Genomic DNA, 23123 nt, shown 5'->3' on the forward strand with positions numbered 1-23123 from the left:
CCAAATGATGATACGTATTTTATTTGTTTGTTTCACATTTGGTTTTTATTTTTATTCTACTAAGGCTTGTGACTACATAATCTTAACTCAGTTATGAAGCAATATTGTGAATGTTGCCAATTTTGTAAAAGCTCAGCAATCTGAGCACTGCACACAACACTGCTTAAGAGCATAGAGCTTAATATTGCCCCTTTTACTGTTCAGGTTTCCGATGGTCTTTGTGTCCCTCCTGGTTTTCTTCCTCACATCTTCACTGCTTAACCAAAAGAGCTGCTGAATGTACATTAGCCTGCGCTGCTCCTCCCTCTCTCTATACCATTAGAATAGCTGTTGCAGGCTGTGTTGCTATGGTGACATACTCCCCTTTTCCTCTCCAATGTCGGATCCATTTGGAATGGTGCTCCGATAGCAAGTTCAAATCTGGGGCTGTAGAATAGAAATATTGTGGTATTGATCCCATGCAGAAAGAACTGGGAAGCATTTCAAAACTGGTGCAGTGCAGACAGATGAACATTGATGTCAATGCAACATATACACGAGATCTCATGTGTACCCATAAGGCTCTTTACAGCAAATAGGGAAAATGTACATCAGATAAATTTTATTTATATAGCATCAAATCCCAAGAGGCACTGTAAGGTAAAGACCCTAAAATAATACAGAGGAAACCCCTAACCCTAATCCCAACAATCAGATGACCCCCTTTTGAGCATACTTTGCAAGAATGGGAAGGAAAAAGTCAGAGAGGAGGAAACAGGAATGGGAGGAAGACAGGATGAAGACACGCTATGGAAGAGAGCCAGAGATTAATAATACCCAACGACTGAATTCAGATTGGTCTATGTGGTAAAAACACATAGTTGGGGAAAAATGTTAAAACAGTGAATGAATATGAACTTGTTCACGTTACCACATTCACAAAATCTTCAGAAAATCAGTGTGAGGGACCAAGCAGCCAAGGCATAGGGGACACAGGGAAAAAAATGTCTTCAAAAAGGGTTTTTTCTGTTCTATTTTAACCCTCAAAAAAGTTCAAAAGAGAAAATTCAAAAACATAATTAGCTGGCCCATAAAAGAGGTCAATTAAATATAACTTTACAAAAAGTAATGTCCAGAAACTTAAATAAAGTGGACACAACTCACAAACTGACCTAATTAGGGTAGCTTTTATAGTGGTTTGTCCGCCGCACTATGAAGTCTGGGATATGTTGGGCCATGGAGGATACACGGACCCATCCTTAAAATACAGGGACGCATTTGAGGGCCGCATTTCGAGCAGCCTTTGAATTGGGACAGCCTTTGTCGCGTTGCTGTGATGTAATCGGCCTTAAAAATCGGCCTTTAAGGCTGCAGACCCTGAATTGGGATACAGCCATAGACTCTTGGATGTGTCCAACAGATTGACAGGTGGTGGGATATGGTGTATACTGGTGCAGTAAACTTAGAGTTTAAAACTTGTGATTTTAATACACCATGTTTCTAAGATGTTTGTACTGTCAAGTGAATCTAAAAGAAGGAAATTCGAGGTCATACAAGTTATTATGTCTTTAAGACATTCCAGTAGTTTAATTAATTGGTGTGTGTGTCATTTGACTTCATTGACAGATAAGGCTGGGTATCATCTGCATAAAAATGAAAACGTATGTACTGTGCCTTCTAATAATACTACCCTCAGGGAGCATGTATGAAGTACAGGTCCCAGTACAGGACCCTGTTGAACTCCATAATTAACCTTAGTGTGTGAAGAGGACTGTTTACGTGGAAAAGATTTGGAGTCTATCAGACAAATACAATTAAAACCACGGGAGCTCAGTACCTTTAAAACCACATGACTTTCTGATCCTCCTCCTTTTACACATTGAAATCTAGAGCAATGTCTGAACATATTTTCTTTAAAACTATGAAATATTAAAGCCTGAAATTACCATCAGAATGAATTAGAATGGGATTTGTACAGCTTGTGGTATATATATATATACCACAAGCTGTACAAATCCCATATATATATATATATATATATGTGTGTGTGTGTGTGTGTGTGTGTGTGTGTGTGTGTGTGTGTGTGGCACAAATTAGAAGAATTCATCATTTGATAATTTTATGCTTTATATGCAACAATTGTACCTTTTTTTTTTAAAGCAAATAGGATATGGTTCAGCTGAAAATGTTTTACCTGGGATTAGAGTGACCCACATCTTGAAAATGAAATAATCCACTTATTTAACTATTTTCTGATTTATAATTAGAGTGCCATCTGGAAAATGCAGTATATTGCTTCAATTGTACCAGACAATCTACCAATATCTTTGTTTTTGTGATATTTATCTATTTTCTCAGTTGAATGAAAATGACACTTTCTTCATTTTTGTGACTAAGAATTTCATGCTAAAAAGCATTCCCCATGATTTATTTTGTAAAATTGTGTAATTCAACTATATACCATTCAGAAAATGTCACTATTTGTCTTGTGGAAGTTGCAATTTTTTATATTGAAAAGCCAATTTAGGAATATTTAATAGCAAATGGCCTGTATTTATATAGCGCTTTACTAGTCCCTAAGGACCCCAAAGCGCTTTACATATCCAGTCATCCACCCATTCACACACTGGTGATGGCAAGCTACATTGTAGCCACAGCCACCCTGGGGCGCACTGACAGAGGCGAGGCTGCCGGACACTGGCGCCACCGGGCCCTCTGACCACCACCAGTAGGCAACGGGTGAAGTGTCTTGCCCAAGGACACAACGACCGAGACTGTCTATATATATATATATATATATATATATATATTAGGGGTGCAACGGTACTCGTATCGATATTGAACCGTTCGATACAGTGCTTTCGGTTGGCTACGCATATGTATCGAACAATACAAAAATGTTTATTTGTTTTATCAACTTTTCTTCTGACGATGCTGTCCGTGTTGAGAACTCAGTGGATCTGCGCTCGACAGTGCAGTCTAGGGGGAGTAGTCGAACGCAGATCCACTGAGCGCAGCACAAGCTAGCAAGACAGAAGCTCGTTGCAACATGGCAAATTGAACCTCCCCCACCCTCATTCAGATCTGGCGTTTGGAATTATTTTCCAAACGCCGTCCAGCCCCACGCACGGGGCAGTCCACGGTAGCTTGTTAACGGAGATTTGCCGTGTTGTGGCATTAACCTCATTTCAGATTAACGCTGACAGCACTAGTGGGAACACAATGAATATGACTGCACATTTACGCCGACATCATCCTAGTGCAAAGACAGGTGGAAGCAGACAAAAACAACAAGCACGCATGCTACAAACTTTACCCAAGTCATTTAGACAGCCGTTAGCACATGATTCTCCTTATGGGGACCTGATATGTTTAATATGCTGCTGAGAATATAGCCCAGAAGAAGCGTATAGTATAGCTTTTATTTTGGAAAGAGACATTTCTCTGTAATAAACTCTCTTTTCCAAAGATGAGTGATTTCTCGATCAGATAGATTTATTTTTTTCTTACTTTGTTGTTTCAGCAACATTAAATTTAAAAACGGTACTTTTGAGTTAAAATATATATATATAATTTTAATAAATGACAAATTAAAAAACCATGAACATTTTTTTGTATCGAAAAAATATTGAACCATGACACCAAAGTATCGAACTGAACCGTGAATTTTGTGTATATATAAGGGGTATGATCGATGTGGCGGTTCCAAATGGCAGCAGCATCAGAGAAAAGGAACACGAGAAGCTGGAGAAATACCAAGGGCTCAGAGAGGAGCTCGAGAGGATGTGGAGGGTGAAGGTAACGCTGGTCCCCGTGGTAATCGGAGCACTAGGTGCGGTGACTCCCAAGCTAGGCGAGTGGCTCCAGCAGATCCCGGGAACAACATCGGAGATCTCTTTAAAAGTATTCGGCCCCCTTGAACTTTTCAACATTTTGTCACATTACAGCCACAAACATGAATAAATTTTAATGGAATTCCACGTGAAAGACCACTACAAAGTGGTGTACACTTGAGAAGTGGAACGAAAATCATACATGATTCCAAACATTTTTTACAAATAAATAACTGAAAAGTGGGGTGTGCGTAATTATTCAGCCCCCTGAGTCAATACTTTGTAGAACCACCTTTTGCTGCAATTACAGCTGCCAGTCTTTTAGGGCAGTGGTCCCCAACCTTTTTTGCGCCACGGACCCGATTTATGCCCAACAATATTTTCACGGACTGGCCTTTAAGGTGTGGCGGATAAATACAACAAAATAAAACTAGTACTGGTACCGAAAAAAAGATTTATTCATAACACACGTGAAAAGACCCAGGAAAACCGAGTTAACGATAAAAACGATAACAAAATAGCGCTGAAAAACGATAAAAACCCTGAAAACCATACATTTCACACCTGAGCCTCAACTCTTGCGGCCCGGCACCAAACGACTCACGGACCGGTACCGGTCCGAGGCCCGGGGGTTGGGGACCACTGTTTTAGGGTATGTCTCTACCAGCTTTGCACATCTAGAGACTGAAATCCTTGCCCATTCTTCTTTACAAAACAGCTCCAGCTCAGTCAGATTAGATGGACAGTGTTTGTGAACAGCAGTTTTCAGATCTTGCCACAGATTCTTGATTGGATTTAGATCTGGACTTTGACTGGGCCATTCTAACACATGGATATGTTTTGTTTTGAACCATTCCATTGTTGCCCTGGCTTTATGTTTAGGGTCATTGTCCTGCTAGAAGGTGAACATCCGCCCCAGTCTCAAGTCTTTTGCAGACTCCAAGAGGTTTTCTTCCAAGATTGCCCTGTATTTGGCTCCATCCATCTTCCCATTAACTCTGACCAGCTTCCCTATCCCTGCTGAAGAGAAGCACCCCCAGAGCATGGGGTTAGGTATGATTTTTGTTCCACTTCTCAAGAAGTGTACACCACTTTGTATTGGTCTTCCATGTGGGATTCCAATAAAATTGATTCATGTTTGTGGCTGTGTGTGAAAGCAAATGTGGAAAACTTCAAGGGGGCTGAATACTTTTGCAAGCCACTGTATTATCATGCTATTTGCAACTACATGAATGTACTATTCCTGTGTGATTTATTACTATTACTGAAGGTTCCTCGCCATACCAATCTGAACTAGATATTTAAATCTTAATATAGCGATTGCAGCGATTTCGTATAGAAAACTATTCCGCGAGTATATAAAACAAGTCCGCGGGACCTCTGGCTAATACATCGGGTTCCGTGTCGGGCTCGTAACTGAAAACTAGCCTTACTTTGTTGTCTGGGTCAACTTTGCTAGCGAGAGACAGAGAGAGGCTTGAAAGGCTGCTCCAGCGGAGCTTATTGTTTCGGAGGAAAACACGAACACAGTGTACAGTCGAGTCTTAATAGCTTACTTACAACTGGGCTCGTCAGGCACTCTTTTTGGCTGGAGTGGTTATTATTATATTTACATGCTTCTATGTCCCCTTTCTGCTCAGTGACAGCTCGTACTTTTCGACTCTCCTTTTTCTCACTCCCTGGCGCTAACAGAAACATAAGGGGCATGGCAGTCCATTCTCCCTCCAGCACGGATTACACTGCCCATGAGGCTACATTCTTTAGGGCTATGCCTGTAACACTCTGCCTATTGCCTTCATATTAAATTATTTTTTTTAAATATTTCTTCACGTCATTATGTGGGCCGCATGTTTGGGTTTCCACTGGTGTGGAATTACCAAAAATAGAGAGTAGGGATGGGTATTGATAAGATTTTAACGATTCCGATTCCATTTTCGATTCTGTTTAACGATTCGATTCCTTATCGATTCTCTTATCGATTCTTTTTTTTAAAAAAGGAGAACACTAAAGTCGATTAGCTTAGAACTTTGTTTTATATCTTCTCTTTGAACAAGATAGAAATTTAGGAGTAACATGGCCTTACAAACCCAACAGTGAGATCTTAAGAGATTCACAGCCTACGGCTCTTCAATGGGGTGTCACAGGGTCCCCAGGAAAAAAAATGTATATGTAAAATAATAAAATAAATATTCTCCTGTAGCAATAACAAAGTTTAACATAAATTATTCTGTAGCAATTACACAAGAATATCCAGTAATGTCCCTGCCTACAATTAAACATATTCACTTACCAAAGTGAAATCGGGGGCATCTGCTGTGGCAAATGGGTGCAAGCCTTTGACCACAAACTTAGACACTGCTGGGTGACATTCGTCTATCCTGGCCTGAAAGGAGACGCTACCGGTAGACTGCAGCGAGAACTGCCAGCATCTGAGCCAGCCAGACTCTGTCTCTCTCATCATGGTTATCTAAATGCAACGCACAGTAATAGCAGGTTTTGTAATAAGGTAAATCGCGCTAACATAATATGCAATGCTAATTGATTAGTTACCTGCAGTATTAACGGGAGAGGACGTGGAAACGCTACCGCTGCTGCTGGGCTGAGCTTCGCTAGTCCGGAGCGGATCAAAAACACGACATTCGTTGAAAGCAATCGCGTGTTTTTTGAGCAAATGCTTTTGCATATTCGTAGTGTTTCCTCCCTTTGATGAAATCTCTACTTTGCAAGTATTGCACGTTGCCCTGTTGTCATCCTTTCTCATAAAGTGTAACCAAACTTTTGAGCGTTTGTGCCGCTCAGGCGCCGTGTTTCCTACTGGGTAAAAGACGCTACTCAACGTGATGACGTCATTCGGGGCGACTGGAATCGATAAGGGAATCGTTTTTAAAAGTGGCAAACGATTCCAAGGAATTGAAACAGTGGGAACCGGTTCTCAACAAGAACCGGTTTTCGATACCCATCCCTAATAGAGAGGGCATAGCCTAACATATGAAACAGGAGGAGACCACCGTGTAATCCATTTATTTCAACAAAGTAACTGTATTCTGAATACCACCCTTTAAAACGGTAACTGTAACGGAATGCTCATATTTGTATTTTAAATATGTAACGGCAGTACATGTATTCTGTTACTCCCCAACACGGACAAAAGGGACAAGATAGGAAAGAGCAGAAAGGAGAGCCGGAAGGGGGGCGCCCGATCTGGCTTCCCACACCTACCCGCCGGATCGGGCTGTAAGCTCTACCTCCCCACTGCCTCCCAGAAAAGAGAAGAAGAGCAGAAGGAAGAAGAGTTGAATATTTTCTTTTCTTTCACAGTTAGCTGACTGCCTTAGCTACCCAAGTGATGTCAGTCCTTTTTAACCATAGCCAGTGACTGGTCCTCTCAGCAGTGTTAGCTAATTTTCTTATAGCCTGCCGTTGCACCTGTCCTCTGATCCCAATCTCTCTAAGCAGTTTTGCTGTTGTACTGGCAACAAAGCAGCCTCTGTCCTCTGCCTCAGCTGCCAAGTTGGCATACCGCAGCTTCTTACGCTCTAATGTTTCCTCAATTGCTTCCTCCTGTGGTACCGTCAGCTCAATGACATGCGCATGTTTTTGGGAGTTATACCAAAGGACGAGGTCTGGTCGTGGTCGCAGAGTAGTTGTTACAATCTCTGTGGGAAAAATTAGCCTCTGATCCAAGTCCACTTGCATCTGCCAATCCCAAAGGACAAGGTCCTCCCATGGTACCGTCAGCTCAATGACGTACACAAGTTTTGGGGAGTTAGACCAAAGGACGAGGTCTGGTCGCAGAGCAGTTGTTACGATCTGTGAGTCCATGACCACTTTAATTCACAATAAACTAGAGCCTTCCTTAATACTTTCATGCTGATTTACCCATGTTTATTATGCCAAAAGTAAACTATACCAAGATGGTATCATGCAGTACATTTAAAATGTATAAACATTTTAATTTAAATGGCACCCTCTTCCCACACTTCTGTTTAATGTCACTCCAGATCAAACCAAATATAAGTTACAGTTCACAAATAAAGAAGCACTATTTTGTTATGCTTTACTGTTTATTGTGTTGATTTTCTATTCTTATTTGCTCTTAAATCTTTAATAGCTTATGTCTCATGAAACCTAGTTACTGAACTACACTGAAATTTGTTACTGCACAATACACATAGTACACACCTGTAAACCTCTATTTATACTTTCTATTCAGTTTAAAGAATTATTTTCAGCAACTTATAGCTCATTTCTTTTTCTTTTTTTTGCATAAGACATGTTTCTTTCTTGTTCTTTTTATAAACCATCACTGGAAGTTAAAGTATTTTCCTCAATCACTAGACCTGGTGAAGTCTGATTGTTTCTGTGGGATCTTCACTGTATTAACCATGGTTCTCCCTACTTCTCAGACTCCCCAGTGTCATCCAGCCTGCTCATCAGCCATCTACTGACCGCCACTGATACTTTCATCATCCTTCATGACCAAGTACCTAGCTGCTTGCCCACTGCCTTCCAAGCCCCATTCCCTGTTCTTTCACATGCTTTCCTGTTATCCTTCATTCACCTCTAAAGACTTAGTTTTAAAATACAAATAAATGTAAACATAAATCTACAACAACATCTGTCATCAGAGGGAAGATAATCTAAAGCCTTACTTTTGCATTGCTCTTGTACATTTAGTCCACAGTTACTTTACAATATCTGTTTCATTTTATGAAATAAGATGAGTGACAAATTAAAGGTGTTGAGCCACCACATTCTGCCAGTACAGATTCAGTGAGCCTTACAAATAATTTTGTAATTCTCTGGAACTCCGTTGGAGGAATGATATACCGTTCTTCCAAAATATATTCATTTGGTCTTTTGATTATGGTAATGGAGAGCGCTGTCCTGCTGTCTATTGTAAATAAATAATAGTAGTAACAAATAAACTATTCAAAAACCTCAGTTAAAGAAAACAATCTCAAGCAGCTAACACGTGATATGCATATATACTACATTATTTTGGACACTTTTTTTGAGTTTTTACACATTTTTTTTAAAAATATATTTTATTCCAGTTTTGAATGCAGGACTTTAACATTTTTTATGTTCTTTTAATTTCACTGTCTACAAAAAAATAAGTGCACATAATGTCATGGGATTTTCACGTTTGTGAAATGTATTCGTATTTGCTCAGCTACATTTAGCTAAGGGCTCGAGTTACTGTTACATCTTCACTGACCATGATAAGTACCCGAACAGTAATCCATAATTCCTGTGTGCTATGAGAATGTAGGATTTTTGGCTTCTGAAAATTCTTTTCCGGAGTCTTGGCAATCAGAGGAGTGACATTAAAAAGTAATTTTATTAATTTAACGATTTCTTCCTACAAAACACATAAGCTGGCTGAAAACCAGACTGAATCCTGTAATCACTTCAGATAGGAAACAAATGTCCACTACATAAAGCCTGATGACAAACAAATACTGTTCAAAATGTGTGCTCATGCTGAATTAAAGATTACATACATGCAGTACTTTTAGTGGAGAAAAATGAGTGAAGGACAAATAAGACATGGTACAGATGAAAACAATTTAGTTCAATCAAAGTCCTACTGAGTTTAGGTTTTTTTTGTAATAGAATATATTAGTTAGTCCTTTTTTTGCAGTCCCATGATAAGGGAGCAAATGCGATCTTCAGGGTGCAGCTTGATTGATTGATTGATTGATTGGTAATTTATTTCAACATGTGAACAATATACAAGTACATTTAGAAAAGAAATGAGAGAAAAAAAATATACTATACAAATTACATACAAAAAAACATTCTGATTAATTTACATGTTGAAAGGGAGTGGGAAGAAGTATACACTTATTTAATCCCACCCCTGTCCCATAAATTATCAGTGAATATTTAGTCAGCTTCCTTACTGATATAATTTGTAATAAAAATAGTGAACAGATTTCTGATATACTATATACTATAATATCACATCATGAATTTTTTGTTTGTTTGTTTTTAAATAGAGACATTCACTTAATTTAAATATTTTCCTTTTCTTTATAGATCGAGAAGATCATATTTTTATAACTCTTTTTGAACAGTTTTATGTTTGGACATTGCTTTAATTCCATATTCAGTTTGTTCCATAGTTTCACTCCTTGAACAGAAACACAAAAGCCTTTTCTTGTAGTACGTACCTTCATTGTTTTGAAGTTACAAAAACCCCTTAAATTATAACTTCCTTCTTTCAAAAAAAACATACTCTGAATATTACCTGGCAGTTCTTTATTTTTTGCTTTGAATAGAATTTGTGCTGTTTGGAATTTCACTATATCGTCAATTTTCAATATTTCAGACTGCAAAAATAGTGAGTTTGTATGTTCCCTATAACCTGCATTGTGGATGATTCGAATTGCTTTCTTTTGAAGAGTAAAAAGTGAATGTAATGTGGTTTTATAGTTATTGCCCCAGACCTCTGCACAATAGCTTAAGTATGGTGAAACCAGTGAACAGTAGAGAATATGAAGTGATGTTCTGTCGAATACCTGTTTTGCCTTGTTTAGTACTGCAATGCTTCGTGATACTTTGGAATGAATATATCTTACGTGAGCTCTCCAGTTAAGTTTTTCATCTATTATTACCCCCAGAAATTTATTTTCACTGACTTTTTCAATATCAACACCATTTATTTGAATCTTTGCATTAGTATTTAAACTACTATTTCCAAATAACATAAGTTTAGATTTATTCAAATTTAATGATAATTTGTTTTTATCAAGCCAGAACTTCACTTTACTTATTTCATTAGTCATATCCTCCAATAAATTCTGCAGATCATCACCAGAGCAAAAAATGTTTGTATCGTCAGCAAAGAGAACCACTTTTAATACTTTGGACACTTTACAGATGTCGTTAATGTACAAGTTGAAGAATTTTGGACCCAAAACTGACCCTTGGGGTACACCACAAGCAATGTCCATACATAAGGAGCAACCACCATTTATTTTCACAAACTGCTTTCTGTCACTTAAATAACTCCGGACCCAATCTAAAACTACCCCTCTGACACCATAACGTTCCAGTTTTCTTATTAATATATCATGATCTATAGTGTCAAATGCCTTTGTCAAGTCTATGAATAACCCAGCCACATATTGCTTTTTGTCTATGGAATTTGTGATGTATTCTATTGAATCTAATAGTGCCGATGATGTTGATCTGCTTGATCGGAATCCGTACTGACTCTCAGTGAGTAGTTTATGTTTATCTATAAATTTTTCCAGTCTGTTTTTAAACAGTTTTTCAAGAACTTTTGAGAATTGAGGTAGTAAAGAGACAGGCCTGTAGTTTGTGAAATGGTGTTTGTTTCCAGATTTGTATAGAGGTATAACTTTTGCTATTTTCATTCTGTCTGGAAATCGACCAGTTTGAAATGATAAATTACAGATGTATGTAAATGGTTTTATAATAGCCTCAATGACTCTTTTAACCACTATCATATCAATATCATTACAATCCAAAGATTTGTGATTTTTACATTTTTTGACAATTTCAAGAACTTCATTTTCATCAACGGCTGTGAGAAACATAGAATATGGATTTCTGTCAATCAGTGTATCGGGTTTTTCCTGTGCTTTCCCAGGATGAGTGATTGTTCTTGCTAAATTTGGTCCAGCAGTTACAAAGAATTCATTGAGACTATTTGCCACAACATCCATATTGTATTCTTCATGGTCATTACAAATGAAATACTTGGGATAGTTCTTTTGTCCAGTCCCACATTTTATAACACTGTTCAGGATTTCCCATAATCTTTTATTATTATTTCTATTTATATCTAATTGCTTCTTATAGTATTCCTTTTTACTAAATCTAAGTATATTAGTTAACCTATTTTTATATCTTTTGTATCTGATTTCAGCATCTTTAGTTCTCGTTCTTAAGAACTCTCTGTATAGAGCATTTTTCTTTATACATGCATTTTGCAGACCTTTTGTTATCCATGGACAGTCCATATATTTCTGTTTCCTACTATATTGCTTTATTGGACAGTTGGTATTGTACAGTAATGTAAATATTCTAAGGAATTTATTATAAGCACTATTAACGTCCTGTTCCTGATATACTTCACCCCAGTTTTCCTTCAATAAATCTTTTTTAAATGCATTCATTCTTTCTTCTGTTCTTACTTGTCTGTACTCTTTTTTACTGTCCATTTTATTGATCTTGTAATTCCTATCATAGATTGTAAAAATTGGAAGATGGTCACTTATGTCGTTAATCAGGAGTCCACTTACAGTCTTATTTTCAATGTCATTTGCAAAAATGTTGTCTATGAGAGTTGCACAATGTGATGTAATCCTGGTAGGTCTAGTAATTTTAGGGAATAGATTCATACAGTGCATTGTGTTTATAAATTCCTCAGTGGTTTTATGTTTATTTGGGTTTAGCAAATCAATATTGAAGTCTCCACAAATGAAAACTTTTTTGTGAGCTATTTCAATAAATGTTTCTTCTATCCAGTCTTTAAATGTCTCAATACTACTACCTGGAGCTCTGTATATACAGCTAATGATTACATTTTTACTTTTTTCTTTACAAATTTCAACTGTAATACATTCTAGTACATTATCAATCACCATCGTCATCTTTTCCACCACATTAAATTTCAAGGATTTGTCCACATACAAGGCCACTCCTCCTCCTCCTTTGTTTCGCCTAGTTATAAATGTGAATTCATAACCCTCCAGTTCAAAGTCTGTTCCTTTTTCCATATTGATCCAAGTTTCTGATAAGGCAATGACACTAAATGGATGTGAAAACTGGTTAAGATATTCTTTGATATGACTAAAATTAGCATAGAGACTTCTACAGTTAAAGTGGATAATTGATAATTTATTCTCAGTTTTAATCCTCTGATTGTAGTCTTTATTTGTATAGTAGCAGCAATTGTTATTGTTAGATGAGAAAAAGTTGTTGTCTGGATCTATTTCATGCTTCACAATGACATAACTGCTAAACAATTACCACAAATAAACTAAGATGTACTGTCACAGTATATCTGAAGCAGCAGCTGTTGTGATTTGGAGCTATATAAATAAAATGGAGTCAACAATTTGTGAGATGATTCATTTCAATCAAGAATCATTTGCTCTGCTTTATTCTTTAACTCATTGACACAGGCAATATTAACAATATTGCTCTCACTCATCATTTCTTTCTCCCCCCCCCCAAACACCAGAAGATTCAATAAAATGAAATTAATTAATAGACCATTTATTTAGTGCTGGTGGGCCTGAAATACACTGTGTTGGACATGCAGGCCTCGGAGAAACTGTTCCCCCAAAACAATTATTTGTGGTGTTTGAGAGAACAACCAGGGACAGAGAGGTGTTCATTTCAAAGAGTTAACCCTACACAACCTCTGTGATTAAGTCCTGGAAGCGGCTGTGAGAGGAGAGTCCGGAAAAAACGAATGACGTTTGATTTATTTATCTACAGAGGTTCCAAACAGCAGGCCTAACATCAGAAAAATATCTAAATAATTTGGAGCAGCCTCCTGGCGCGTTGAATTTCGTTAAAGATAATTGTCCCGGACACGCTGACACTAAAATCCCCCGCTGAGGAAGCTGCATAGGAATTATTTTTGACCTTTTATGGTTTCATTCATTGCGCTAATCCTTGTCAACTCCATTAGTTTGGCCTGTCCTTGACTAAATGGAGCTCCGGTTGATCTAAACTGGTTAGGTCAGTACTCAGCTTCTTCCAACATGTGTGGTCCAGCAGTTCCCCGCTTTAACCCTTTCACTGGTGGCGTGTGCTGCGGCTCCGTCAGGAAGTCTGTTTTCTTTTCTCTCGCTTTAACACAACACGCGGACGAAAACTACTCCAGTTGGTTAATAACTGTGCGACATTAAAGGTGCCGGTGCTGGCTGTGCCAAGTGCCTCGAGAAACCATGAAGCGTAGGAAGAGCATTCGAATCCCGACGTTGCTTTAGCTTTCCACTCCGCCGGAAAACATAGTTCCTCAGCAGTACACGGTTCACGTTGGCATGTTGCTATGGTTACGAACTCCTATACGTCTGTAACAAAACTAGAATGTACACAGCGCGGACTGATATGTGTGCGTGGGGAGTGGGGTTGCATTTAGGTCCTTGTAAATTGACGCTGTGTTCACGTAATTTAGGATTTTTATTGTAAAAACGCCGCAGAAATGTTGTAGTAGGAACTGTGAAAATTGACACCATTAACAAAGAGTGGTTTAGGTTTGTTGAAGGTTTATTGATATTTATTTCAGGAGAATAGGGCTGAGCCAGTCACGAACAGAGATTAACAAATGCGGGATATCATGTATTCGAGTATTCGGCCATTTTACTATTTAAAAACTCCGATTGCTGGCTTGTCTGATTATACCTGTGATTATTCCTCTTCAGCGAATGAAAGTTTAACCTATTACCAAATTACTAAGTACAAAGCTGGAAGTAACAGTATGTTTTTGTAGATCTATTTTCAAAACACAAACCCTCATAAATCCTTACACAATTTTCTCCTCTGCTCTGTTCAGAAATATTAGTCAGGACTCAGACTATATGTATTATTGTAGAATATAAAGCGCCTTGAGGCGACTGTTGTTATAATTCGGCGGTGTATAAATAAAACTGAATTAAATGGACTGGCTCCTGCTTTTTCTAGGCTCCTGTATTTCCTACCTTTCGTTACAACGTGAATGCAGCATGGTGTTACCACGATTAGGCTACAGTCCTCGGAATGCCAGGAGGCCAAACCCCGCCCCTCGCGAAATTTTTTTTATTCAGAACACACCCCTGCGCGACTGCATGGAGGGGGGGAGGGGGGGATTTGGGGCACAGGATGTTTGAACTATTTTATTCACAGATGTAGTAGTATACGGATGATTATCAGGACCCATAGAACATACAAAAAAAACCCGTGAATGTTTTTGATTCCCTGTTCTGCATACAACCATATCAAACAACATGGTCTGCTGGTCTGCACATGTTTTCATAATCAGAGATTTTGTTGGGGTTTTTTTTTTTTTAATTTAATTTTTTTTTTTTTTACCAGTGTTGTGGACAACAAACAGTGGCATAGTCTAGAAGTCAAATGATGTTCACTCTCCTCTCATTAATAAAAATTTAATAATAAACACAGCAACTACACAGGATCAGGTATGATGTACTGTTGCCTCTTTAAATAGAACCTAGGTTAAAGTTGTCATAGCTCCGTCACTAGAGCATCAAAATGAATGACACTTTGTAAAGTTACACTCATTTTGTACCCTCAAGTATGAAATGAATGAAATTTCTGTTTTTTCTCTTAGAAATTAATTGTTTTCTACATTTATATATAAAAAATCAACTGATGCGTTAAATTATACATTATAACCTTGCTATCTTCTTTCCTAAATCTTTATTTATTTCTGTACCCCTACAGTTGTTTTGTGACCCAATTCAGGTGCAGTAACTATGGAACTATTGCTTTTTTTTTTTACTCAACTTATGCTATTTACACAATAATGCATCAGTCTCAGCATTTTGATTTACACACAAACACACACATAAAAATTATTTTCATGCTGAATAACCTACAGGCCCTGAAGACAAGTTTCTCCACTATAATTAAATTCTTTAATTAAAGGTGTAAGAGACCATGCTCAAATGAATTAATTGTTTAATAAGACCAAAGTTATAAATAAACACACTTTTTTCCCCAGAGTAATTAGTTTATACCACAAAACCCAATTTTCAGCTTTTCATGTATTTTGCACCTGGGATTTTTGCAGAGTTGAAATGCTCATGTGCCTGTCTCTAAACACTTTGGGTTAGCTTCTGTTGGGTTGTAAATAAAATAGATGTGACAGTCAACAACAAAAGGTTCAGACATTGTTCATAGTGCATGTTTGAGGTACATTTTTCATTAAATAATGAACACAATTCAGTGGGCTCCATAGAAGATATAAACAAAGTATTGATCCTATTGTGCTAGTATGAGTCTGATTGCAATAGCAGCATACTGCTTTACACAAAGCACTAAGAGTTACAGAGAATGAGGTCATGTTGACCCAGAAATCAGAAAATCAGATAAATGAACCACAAATACAACAACCTTGCCAGTGTCTTCAAACTAACCTATGATGACAAAAACTAACCGGGTTATTGTCATGTCATGGCAGCAGATATACATTGACTTATGACTATCATAACACAGAAAACAGCAGAACCCTCAAACACCAGCACACAGAACACCCAAATGAAAGAGCACATCCAGATATCTGTAATGATAAACATGAAACGATACTTGGTTTCTCACTTTCTCTTACAGTATTTTAAGATATTTCTTAAATGTTCGCTAACTGTTTTTTCCAAGCATTAATACTCTTGTTGTGTTACATCAGTCCCAGAGCCAGCATTTATGGTCATATTTAAGCACTTGGTCACAAAATACAATCTTATACTACTCTCTCATAAAAAGTATGCTGCTTTTATTTTATGCTACTATGTGAAAGTTCAAGATTCCAAACACTATAACGTACCTACACTGAGCATCATTACACCTAGCTGCAAAGCTAAAATGCTGCATATTTATAAACACAGAATTATAAAATTACAGCTATATAGATTTCAAATACTAGCCATATTTTTCCATTTGCCTTAAGTAGCAATTTGCAATGCAAGCTTTTTATTTTATTAAATCTATTTTATTAAAGTAATAGACACAATTGACATGAGTCATTTATAGATTTTCAGCATAAAAGCAACAAAGTAAATCAGAAAACTTGTTTTATGGAAAAGGTTTAGTGTGTTATTTTAATCAGTCCAAAAGGATTAATTTTCCTTTTTGTATTATAGCAGTAAAGTGCAATGGAATACACACATACAAATACAATAAATACTACCGCTAAATATTGCATTTGTAAGTAGGAAAAAGCATGGGACATAAATCACAAAAGTCGCAATGCAAAAATATTCTAATGGAATCCCTTTAAATAATAATGATCCACACATCAGCATGTCTGACTGCCTTCACAATGGCTTTTTGTTCTGACTCTGCTGCAGGCTTAATTCTTAGGATCTAAGTGTCTTACTCGAAGTCACCTGAGCAGCAGTGAGATGGCTACTGTAAGTCTGAGTTAGGACAGCTCGTCACTACCTCTGTGGGCTTTCACATGCAGATGTGACTTTTTGAAACGCTTGGATTCATGAGTTGATGAAATCACACCTTTTCCATGTTGCAGGCTTGCATTTCCACATGACTAAGCAAACATTGCCTACGTTGTTTTCCTGACAGAGCCAGAGTTGTGTCCTGCTGCTACTGCCCCTGACTGATCACATGATCTGTACATGGGCGGAGCTAGAACACACATGGGGGCTGATGAATTCTTGCAACTGTGATTGGCTCAGAGTCACAATGTGACACATTGATGCCTGGCAGTCAATACTGTTAAGGGATTTTCTTTTTCTTGAAGGCCACAAAAGCACAAATGCTCAGTGGGACAGCATGTACTTTGTATGGAGACGAAGCCAGACTGCAGTCAGCCTGATGCCACACCAACACAGGATTATGAAATTGTGACGCGGATTTTTTGAACATGAAAATACAACTCTCGCTCTCATGCTAAAGTCTTCCCCGGTAAAGTGTTGGATAAAAACTTTTTGTCTTAGTTTAGGACCTGTCCCTGTCTGGGAGATCTGGCTGTGTGTGTGTGAAGCTTGTCTGCAGCCCTCAGAAGAAATGTCACATGTGATTAAAAGAACGGCTTTCCAACACGTTGTTACATCAGCCAGTTTGATTAAAGATACTCTATCAACACCAGGCTGGATGAACAGCTCTGTTACACCACACTAATGAATTATAAAAAGAAAATCAACTCACAAGAGATAATGCTCCGTTTGGCTCCATTGGATGCACTGAAATCAAGTTGTTGTTGTTGTTGTTGTTGGTTTTAAGGTAAGTCCCATGAGAGCGGGCTGATATGTATGGTTCTTGTCTTTTATCCTTCAGCAGCACTGTTGGCAAAGAAAAAGGTGAGCTGTTATTTAGGATGCTGCCAGTTCTTTTATTTCCTATGAAAATGAAGGGCAGGGATCCCTTCAGAGTGTGGCAACCTTTCATTAAAGTAAGCTTGGCCTAAATCTTTCTGTGACTGCAAAAGTGTTTTTGGAAAACTCTTTGTGCTGTTACAGATCTATGAAAACTGAACAGTTCCCGAAACATAACTCCTGTTATTTCTGTCATCTTGTGTCCAGCAGCTACTTTCACTGCTGAGAAGACTCTGAAACCCCTCACAGAGATGCATTCAGGAAGTGGAGCTATTTGAGCTGCTGACGTGCTTATTTTACACAGAAATGTTGAAAAATACTCACTGAGCTAAAACCAGAGCACATTACCACACGGAATATCTGTAACTTTGTGCCATCTGTTGTACAATGTTTAGTAAAAGCTAAACTGACAAACACGGGCCATGCACCCAGAGCAAACTGCTGCTTATCTGCTCAGATTTTTATCACCATATTTTTAATGTGACTCCAAGCAGCTCAACACTTAATGACTTTAGTGCTGAACAGCTATTCTGGCATATGTCTTCTCAGTTTTTCAGTCAGAACACTATTCCATCTTTAAAAAAATATGCTTTACATGTTTCTCATTTCATATTCCTCTCACATTCACTCTGGTGTTTGTTATTTGGTATTCTTTCTTTGTTATTTGTGTATTTTTAGATTTTCTTTTTAGATTTAGATTTTCCCCCCAGTTTAATTACAAGTGAAATTTCAGTTCTGTGGCCATGAGGATGGTTTGGCCATACACTTTGTGTTTCATCAAATAGGAAACTGTACAGATTTAACGATGCATTATATTCATCACAAAGAAATTCACTCGCAGCCAGAATTTGAGAGTGAGGCTCACAGCTGGAGGTTGTTTGTGGATATTTTTCCAAGGAACAAAGAAAAACAAGAAAACACAAGTTTGAACTTTGATTTGAACACAGCCCAGATGTGTGTGGACCCGAACGGCGGTCGTCACCACTAAATATGGGCATGGAACTTCCTGCGAACCCACACACCTCCCAGACTGTCAAGCAGAGACGAAAGTGAGTGCGCGTTTCTCACATACCATCTACCGCACGTCATGGCACACAGATCCGTGCAGAAAAGAAAGGCAGTGTCATATTTATAATGCGTGACTTATGTGTCACAGTCCGGGATCACATTGGTTTAAAGTGACAGGAAGTGGGAAACACCGGCTTGCAATTCATCATGAGAAAATATCGACGGGCACGTGTTCTCGCCGTGATATTTAGCGCAAGGCAGCACCGTCCCAGCACTGGTCCCTGTACGGAGGCGGGTCTTTTCCTCCGGACAATGGCATTATTTGGGCTCCATTGGTCAGGAATGGCACATTTCACAGGCTGTTGCCCTCCTCCGAGCGTCGACACAGCGCCTCCAGTGAGCCCAGCCGCCTTTAACCTTTTCCCACCCCAACCGTTACCCGCCCACACCACACCGACACATGCTACCGGGACCGGTGCAGCCATACGTGTCTGTGCCCACCGAGGGTCTGGGAACCAGTTATGTCCACGCTGCAGGAATACACATTCCACACTTCCTCGGCTGTTATTGCACCCGCATGTGTTTGAAGTGAGGGTGGTCCCGCTGCGAACACCATACTCTAGTCCACCGTCAGCTGCCATTTTCTGGGACACTGATGGAACAAGTTGCTGACTGCGGCTCTAAGTCGTCATTCCTCGCAAGCACCATAACACGATGTAGCACCTCACAGGCGGGTAATGAAAAATTTGTGAATGAATAAGAGAATTTGTGCTCATTGTTAAAATTAAACTATACAATGACGTTCCATTGGTATGTGACCAATCCCGAAAGTGATGAGATAATATTTCCACCAATAAGAACACAGGCACAGAAACGTACCAATTGGAAGCTGGCATGCAAATAAGGAATTTGTCTCGGCAAGAGCTGAATGTCAACTAGTCAAAGATGGAGTCCGGATCTGGGAGGCCGTGAGGTTGCCAATGGACGAAACAGCCTTGTTTTAACCGAGGAGCCGTTACGCCGGTGGAAACGGATGTGTGCGTGGGAGATAGATGGTGACGGCTCGGACGGTTTTCCCACTGAAGTGCTTCAACTTGGTTCCGTTGTGCTTCTTCAGTGTGTTAAGGACCGGCCCTGCCTCCGTCAGGTACCGTTGTCTGCGGGGGGAGAGAATCCAGCCACTGCTGCAGGCGGGGTAGCGTGGAGCTCGCAAACAGACGTGGATGTCGGTGGGTGTGATTGGCCGTGGAGAGGTTTCACCGCCTCTCCTAGCTTAAAACTGTCGAGCACTTATTGTACGTTTGTGTGCGTGTGTATGAGAGGGGGGAGGCGTAGATTGCGGGCAAAGTGAGAACACGCGTCTTAGAGAGCGTGATTAACAGGCGGGTGCAAGTAATCTTTGCCAACGGAGATATGAAAACTAAGTAGTTACTATCACTGGAGCTAGTCTGCAGCCTTCAGAAGAGCTACGGGGACACCCGGTAGTTCGCCACGGCTGTCAGCGGGGCCCAGCCCGGCTGCAAAGCAACCGTTAGTGCGAGTCCAGTTGAAGTTGTAGTAGTAGAATGCTTCAATACACACCTCGAACTTTAGAACGACCGAAGCTTCGCGCAAATTTTTCCAGACAAGTTTGTGGATGACTGGGCTTTGGTTATGCGGCAGACAACATGCAGGAACTGAAGAAACGTGTGTGAGATGGATATAGATGTATATCACACAAATTACACACAGGACGGAATGTCCTGTGTGTAATTTTATTTTGGTTTTCTTATTTTGGTTAAAATATGTTAAGAGACGTCGTTGCGTTTTTGCCGTTAACCTGACATGTAGCGTTTCTTTGGGGGCGTTTAAGTTTTTCAGCAGCAGAAGTAGAGCCGCGTGTGTTAGCTCGCGCTGCTGCTGAAGCTCTCGTTAGTTGGCGCGTGACGCGATGTGAGAGTTCAGACGGGAAAGCGAGCTTCTTCAGCTGATTGTAAACTTGTTTCAACAGTGAAAATAACAAGCCCCCTTCCCTCCCTCCACTCACAAGCCCCGCCCCTCTGTTTCCTAAACGAGGAGGGTTTCAAATGGCCACTTTGGCTAAAGGGCCAGGAATAGTAGGTATTAAATGAAGGTTTGTGGTATTGTATCGCGGAATTTGCTCTTTGCCCTATATACATCTTCTCCACCCTCGTTTCCTCCAAGCGAAGTCCGCGTGCTGCCGCGTGCAGCGTCTTGCAGCTTTTAATGTTGACCGGAACAAATGACAGGAAAGCTGCACGCATGAAACCAGCATCAGCAAATGCTGTGCTGCCATCAGTTCTGTGTTACACAGGACCCAGCGTAACAATGTCTCTCCAATTTGCATAGATTATATGCTTTCCTCCTTAGGCCTGTGTGTTTTCCGCTGTATAACCGCACGCTATTGTAAAAAGCCTGCTTGCTTTTTGCACGGCCGCGTTTGCAACCTGTTAATCCCGATAGCCGTGTGGAGGCTCGCGCTGAGCCACTGGCCTGTCTCCATAGTTTAGGAAGGCTGGAGCTGATGGCTTGTATGCGGGCTGTTCAATGGAGACCGCACGGACCGTGTTGTCCAAAGCCCTTTTTCTGTTGTACTACTGTGAAATCAGATGAGCAGTGCAATATTAAAAGGGCATTGGCTGACACCCCCACCACACGCACGCACACACCCCATCCCCCTTACACTTGTCGGTCCCCTTTTCGCGTTCGTCCAAATCTTAGATGTAACAGGACATAATGTTAGCTTTAAGGTGACTGGAGTGCTAGTTGTAAAGCTACGGCTGTGTCACAGTTTAAACTGCCCCGTCTTTACTGTGTGTGTGTGTGTGTGTGTGTGTGTGTGCGTGCGTGCGTGCGCGCGCGCGCAGAGGTCAGCTGCTTTGACGATGTTGCACTACTGTATCATCGCGGAAGCAGTGCAATAGTATTGTCATAGCATTCGGCCTTCGCCCTCCACTCCCAGCAGCGGGGAGACGGATGCCGACAAACGGAGGAAAATAGCGAACAAACATTTCCGCGAGCAGCCATAACTTACGCTCCAGCATAGTAGTTCCATGTTTGCTCGGTCCCTCAGTGAACTGTGAGGCTCAATGGAATAAAGCCTGTAATCAATTTTTCTTTATCACTTACAGTGATACAGTGAATTTCCAGTGAGAGATGAAATGCGTTTTATTTAAATTCCTAAGTAGCACGTAATGACTTTAAGTTTTACACATTTTTTTTAAAATAAAAGAGTCCCCTGGCTTAACGATGAATTTAGTCTTTTGTTTTTCTTGAGCTAAAAAAAAGTTGTATTTAGGAAAGTCCCTTAAGAACCCCTGCAGGTCCCCAGGGGGCAATTTGGGAGCCAGTGGCGAAGTTCAGAGGTTATTATGACAGGAAGAGTGTGTGGCTTTCCTATTCAACATGCTGCCTTATTTCTTCAGAGCCATCCAGGGCTTCTCTCCTGGACCCCGCCTCTTTACAAAAAAAAAAAGAGAACATTTTGTTCACAGGCTGCCTCAGTCTGCATTCACACCAGCTGTTCATACTAAGTAACTTTTTTTTAGGTCAACTGAGCCAACTTTTCTCACGTTTTGTTAGGAGTGAACTGTGCTTCCATGATGCGCCATTGTATGAAATCAGACTGAACTGAGACCCTCCTGGGTCAGCAGATAATCACAGGAGGGAGTGACTAAAATCACGGAAGAAGGGGAAACTGTTTTATTTGTAAAAGTCATATGATATTTACAGCACAGTCTCTAAACTCAGTGTGTGTGAAAGTCAGTCCGGCTCATTTAATGACACTGAGATGATTGAGAGATGGTGATAATGAAAATGCAACAACTTTTTCTAATGCAGTGTGTGCTTATATTAGCACAAACCCTTTTCTTAAGTCCTGTAGACCTGGTCTTTCCAAAATGTATGAATTAACCTTAAAGATTTTAATGTGTAAGAAATGTGCTTAGTCTTGATTTATGTCCAGTCATCCAACTTTTTTGGGTTGTGTACTTTGTTTTTGTTTTTTTGTTGTTGTTATGTTTTTTTATTTGTTGTTGCTGTTGTTTGTTTTGTTTGTTTGTTTTTTTTAAAATAACTGTCTGCAGTTTGTGTGGCTTTACGGTATGTGCACGTTTTCCTGGCGAAAATGTTAGGTTTTTTTTTTTTGTTTTTTTTTTTAAAGAGTAACTGTGTATGTCTTTGCTGTAAACATGCAAGTCTGTAGGTTAACGCTGCACGCTTTTTCTTAGTTCCTCAGAGTGTGAGTGGTGCAGTGCAGCGCTCC

General features: G+C 39.6%; 1 protein-coding gene across 2 annotated transcripts in view; it reads right to left on the minus strand.

Moving 5' to 3' along the window:
* Positions 1-21453, minus strand: part of top3b (DNA topoisomerase III beta) — a 63217-nt gene extending 41764 nt beyond the window's left edge. The window contains exons 1-2 of one of the 2 annotated variants that reach the window (XM_082555247.1): positions 19739-21453; positions 17685-17818 (exon numbers count right to left, since the gene is read on the minus strand). The gene's annotated coding sequence lies outside the window, so the exon portion shown is untranslated. Of the gene's footprint in view, positions 1-6102; positions 6773-17684; positions 17819-19738 lie in introns of those variants that run through there. The other variant, XM_082555246.1, reaches the window with a different exon arrangement.
* Between the last annotated feature and the right edge of the window lie 1670 nt (positions 21454-23123).

Source organism: Aulonocara stuartgranti (genome assembly GCF_965226115.1).
Source record: "Aulonocara stuartgranti genome assembly, chromosome: 12".
In the NCBI taxonomy this organism is placed as follows: Eukaryota; Metazoa; Chordata; class Actinopteri; order Cichliformes; family Cichlidae; genus Aulonocara; species Aulonocara stuartgranti.